We start from the raw sequence: 5,788 nt of genomic DNA, 5'->3' as shown, positions 1-5,788 counted from the left end.
AAATATGACAGTTGTTGAGTATGTTGCCAAGTTCGAAAAGTTGGTGAAGTTTTATCCATACTATATTGGTGCGGCTGTTAAGGGGTCGAAATTCATCAAGTTTGAAAGCGGATTGCATCGTGAGATTAAGCAAGGTATTGGTTATTAGGATATTTGTCGATTTTCTATGACGGTGAATAAGTGTAGGATATATGATGAGGACATTGAAGCAAGTTTTACTCACTATAAGAGTCTTAATGATAGGAAATGGAATAATCAATATCGCGGGAAATCGTATAATGCTCTAGTTGACAAATGGAAGCATGGAGCTTTAGATGAGAAAAGCCAACGGGGGAGAGACTCATGTTTCTGTCAAGTGTTTCAAGTGTGGCGAGTTGGGTCACCGTGCTAATGAATGCAAGAATAACGTTCTGAGGTGCTTCAAATGTAGGAAGACAGGTCATTGTATTATAGATTGCAAGAGTGTTGGGCCGACTTGTTATAAATGTGGCGAACAAGGTCACATTAGTACTAACTATCAGAAGCACAATAAGGTTTAGTCCGTAGGGGAAGTTTTTCTTTGACTGGGTCAGAGACCACGAGCTCAGATAGATTGATTTGAGGCACGTGTTTTATTAATAGTATGTTAATTGTTATTATTGACACGGGTGCTACGCATTCTCTTAGTTCGATTGATTGAGTTGAGATGTTGGGTTTGAAATTGTCTGTTATGGTTGGGAGTATGATTATTGATACCTTAGGTAATAATTCGGTGATGACTTCATGGGTGTCGTACCTCAATGAAAAATGTGGGAATACGACCTAGCGAGGCACGATCGCACGCTCGCATGATAGACTAAACAGAGTCGCCACCGAAATTTATTTATTCCTAAAAAGGAAAGGGGAAATATCGATAAAACCCAAGAAAGAACGACAATGATTATGGTCGTCGCAACCAAATCAGGGTTCGGGAGTCGATTATGCAAGGGGAAGGTATTAACACCCCTCACGTCCGTTGTACTCAACGGGAACCATTAGGTTAGTTGAAATGTTAGGCTTTTCAAGTTATTAAGTGGGAAAGAAAGAATAAAAGAGAGGAGAGTATTTTTTGGATTTATGACGAAGGACTAAACCTAAGTTTTTTATTAGTGGGCCTGACAAGATTTACAAATCCTGCTCCTACGTATCTCAGATAGAGAAATCAAGGATTACGTAGTTCTGGGTAGAAAAATATTTGTTTGTTGGTCGATTTTAGCGAAAGTTATATTGTATTAATCGACGAAAACATTGTTTTACCCAAAACAGATGAGGAGCGGACGTATACCACACATCGAAGGGATTTACAAATCCACATTCGGAAAGACGTCACTTATCTCAACTCAACAATTATGGGCGAAGCATTGCTTTACGTCACCTTAAGACAAGATATCTTTCGTTTACGAAAAGGTTTTTCTAATTAATCGCACGGCGGCAAGAAAAAGTTTGATTGGTTGAATGTATTTTTGAGTAATGGCGAGAACTTGGATGAGCGAGATATCCATCTCAAATCCCAGTTTCAGGAGTGCGCGGTATCCACCACGTTCCATTTCCATCTTATTTGAAAAAGTGTTTGATAAGGATTAAGTGTTTTAAATTTGATTGAGAAAGGGTTTGAAGAAGCCGCATTGACAATTTTAAACAATGGCGAGAGCTAAGATAGGCGAGGCATCCACCTCGAATCTTAATCTCAGGAGTGCATGGTACACACCATGTTCCATTTCCATCTTTATTGAAAAAGTGTTAAGGTAGTTATTAAGTATTTTTTTGAGTTTGAAAGACGAGTACTTATGACCGGCAAGCTCTTACAACTTGTGTCTAATACTCGGGACTACGTTTGGATATTCCACCCAGGCAGTCTGTTTCTTCCAATTTTATTGATAAAAGACGTTTGAATACTTACAAATATTTGGAAGAGAAGACGAATACATGGGGCTTACAAGCTCTTACGACTTGAGCCTAATATTCGGGATTACGACTGGATATTCCATCCAGGTAACCTTTTTCTTCTAACTTTGTTAAGAAAATGATTTGAATAATGGAGTTTTGGGAAGAGAAGATGAATATTTATGGCTTACAAGCTCTTACAGCTTGAGCCTAATATTCAGAATTATAATTGGATATTCTATCCAGGATAATCTTTTTTCTTCGGATTTTATTGAGAACGAACACAGTAATCAGAAACAGATTTCAACCATAAATTTTGACCAGAATCAAAACACTTATCGGGTCCACCATACCCTTTAGGAAAAGAAAAGTACATAGAAGATAATAAAAAATAAAACAAAAAACATCTTTGTGTCCACAGACAACACCCATTTTCCCAGCAATCATAACATCAGTAGCCCTCATTAAACCATCTGGAAGAGAGTGACGGCATCCATACAAGTTGTCAAACTTGCTCTTGATGACAGAGTCATTGACATTAATAGCAGGGAACAAAAGAGTTCCACTGGCTTGCATCTGATAAAGCCTCTTAACACCAGTTGTAGTCTCTTCCGAAACACTAACAAGTCTCTCCGGTTTTCTCAAAAAGCTCTTCAGCTTTAACACCTTCATGGATCAAAAGAGTAGCATCACCATAAACCCTAACACAACAAAAATAAAACGACACCAAATTACAAAAACACTACTGAGAATTTAGATCAAATTAAAATTCAGAGCCACCAGATAGAAAATGCCAGAACAGTCAACATCTAAGAGAGTTGACCAGAATTATCACAACAGGCTTCGAGGTCTTGCCGGAGCCAGATCCAACCTTCTCTATGTCCTTCACAACGTTCAATCCCTCAATAACTTGACCGAACACAACGTGCTTCCCGTCGAGCCACTCAGTCTTGGCAGTGCAGATGAAGAACTGAGATCCGTTGGTTCCGGGACCGGCGTTCGCCATAGACAAGATTCCTGGTCTAGCGTGCTTCTTGATGAAGTTCTCGTCAGCGAACTTGGAACCATAGATCGATTCTCCTCTGGTGCCGTTCCCGACGGTGAAGTCACCTTACTGACACATGAAGTTAGGGATCACACGGTGAAAGGAGGATCCCTTGAAGTGGAGAGGCTTGCCACTACGACCGACTCCTTTCTCGCCAGTGCAGAGAGCACGAAAATTCTCAGCGGTTCTGGGGGTGACATCGGCATAAAGCTCGAAGACGATGCGTCCAGCGGGTTGGCCGTCGACGGTCATGTCGAAGGAAACCTTAGGGTTTGCCATGGTTTAGGATTAGAGAAGCGATTGAATCACAATAATGGGGAAAGGGTTAGGGGTTACCGGTGTGATATGTAGAGTGAAGAAAGGGTTCTTTTTGAAGGTGAAGAGAAATGGTGAGGGGGAAGGTTTGTGGTTGGTGTGTTTGGGGTGGTGAAGACGAATGATTTTGACGGTAGATGGTGGGTTTGCGGCGGCTTGAGGGTTTGCTCACAGGATTGTTGGTGTCGTTGGGTGGAGGTGCGACGGTGGGTTAAGGCTGTGGCGGCGGATATGGTGATGAGGGTGATTGATGGTGAAGGTGAACAGAAGCGCGGTGTTTCGGAAGGTTGCGGCTGTTGGAGTTGTGTAGTGAGCAGTGGAAGTGAGTCGTGAAGGAGAAGAAGAAAACGCCTTTCTTTATTTTTTTTGGTTTTGGCGTGTGGGAGTAAGAGAGACGGATGTGGGTTTTTGGTTACTGAAGAAGAAGAAAGAAGAAAATCTCCCTCAACAGTCATGTGATGCCTGTCTTTTTGTGATCACTCTCTCTCCTCTTATTATTCTGATTGGAAAATTTGAGTGAGGAGAGAACTAAATGGGGGCGGCTGTTAGGTCCTTGGACTGGCCTCCTCCTAACTTCAACATCCTAAACTATATATACTACTTAAACTAGGGTTTCTGAATTTTATAAATGACGAAAAGGACCATCTATTATAATTTTAGCGTAGAATAAAATAAAATAAATAATTAAAGTCAATAAAATCAAACATATTAAAATAATCTAAACAAAACCGAAATGACATTACAACTAATTCTAAATAATTATTTTGAAAATTTAGTCAAAGAAATAAATATAAATGGACTCAAAATAAATAAAAGTCAGACACAAAAATGTTTGAAAAATTAACATGAATGCACAAAAATGATCAGTGCGAAATAAACTTATTGGAAAAATACAACATTTCTTTTAATTTTGAAATAAATTTTGACCGGTTAAACAGGCTAGAGCTGATCAAAAAATGGTCGAAAAATTAGCTGAAAAATAAATCGAGCATACCAGATTAAACTACGTGAAACGTAGATTAATAAAATTGATATCTAGAAGCTTGATTTTAAAAAATTTCGTCCACTGATTTGATGCACATCCGTTGATTAATTCAACTGGTTTGTCTGTAGGTCCGAAAAAATTGTTTCGACTGATATTTTAGGCACTATGCGGTATGGAATGCATGGTATGCTATGTAGACATGCAATAGCTATGATGAATGTATTGAATAAGCGATTCAGGGTCAAAATTGGGGTGTGACAGTTGCCCCAATTTAAGTATCTTCAACTAGAGAATATGAAAGCAAGACACTCTTCATATGATCATAGTGGGAGATAGTTAAATACTAAGAAGACCCGGATTTTGATCCTGAATCCCTATGACATGATATCATATGATATGCGCTGATGCAAGATTCTCTTTTTTGTAATTTTTATCTGTTAGGGATATGGTGAACCCTTAACAGGAGATGCTACCAGACATACCAATCTGTGGGAATGCTGATGGTCCACAGGGAGGCAGACAAATGGCAAAAACCAACTCGCTGGGGAAAACAATCCTGCTGGAGAATCAGACACACACTGAGGAGTAATCGAAGTGAAAGTTGATAAACGACACTTAGAATACAAGAGATTTCGGCAGTAAGTTCACACATGACTTACTAAACCCGAATAAGAAAAATTTCTACAACGGGTTCATACATGACCTGATAACACTGAAACAATCATAGAGAAAGATTCTTCAAAATAGGTTCATACATGACCTGGTAATACTTGAATGAAAGCTCGACAGCAGGTTCATACATGACCTGACAATGCTGGGGGATATCAAGAAGTTTTAACAACATGTTCAGACATGACCTAACAAACTCAGAAAAATTCAAAAAGAGTGTATCAACAAGTTCATACATGACTTGACGACACTGAAATAATCATAGAAAAAGATTCTTCAAAACAGGTTCAGACATGACCTGGTAATACTGGAATAAAGGTTGAACAACAGGTTCATACATGACCTGACAAAATAGGAACATTCAAAGAATTTTCAACAACGGGTTCATACATGACCTGACAATACTTGACTATTCAAAGAACTTTCAACAGCAGGTTCATACATGACCTGACAACACTTGACTATTCAAAGAGTTTTTAACAACAGGTTCAAACATGACCTAACAACACTTGAATATTCAAAGAATTTTTAACAAATGGTTCAAACATGACCTAACAACACTTGAATATTCAAAGAATTTTTAACAACTGGTTCAAACATGACCTGACCATTTGGAATATTCAAAGAGTTTCAATAAATGGTTCAAACATGACCTAATAATGTTGCGGGATATCAAAAGGTTCCATCAACAAGTTCAAACATGACCTGACAATACTGGAAAACATACAAAGAAAATTTCATCAGGAGGCTCATACATGACCTGACATCGTTGGAATATACAAAACATTTCAACAACGGGTTCAAACATGACCTAAGAATATTAGAAAACCAAAGAATTTTTAATCAACGGGTTCATATGTGACCTCAACATT

General features: G+C 38.6%; 1 pseudogene; it reads right to left on the bottom strand.

The window, feature by feature from the left end:
- Positions 1-2,587: 2,587 nt before the first annotated feature.
- LOC127093962 (peptidyl-prolyl cis-trans isomerase 1-like) lies at positions 2,588-3,275 on the bottom strand (annotated as a pseudogene).
- Between the last annotated feature and the right edge of the window lie 2,513 nt (positions 3,276-5,788).

Source organism: Lathyrus oleraceus, chromosome 6, assembly GCF_024323335.1.
Source record: "Lathyrus oleraceus cultivar Zhongwan6 chromosome 6, CAAS_Psat_ZW6_1.0, whole genome shotgun sequence".
NCBI lineage: Eukaryota > Viridiplantae > Streptophyta > Magnoliopsida > Fabales > Fabaceae > Lathyrus > Lathyrus oleraceus.
This window is presented reverse-complemented; position numbering and strand designations above follow the sequence as displayed.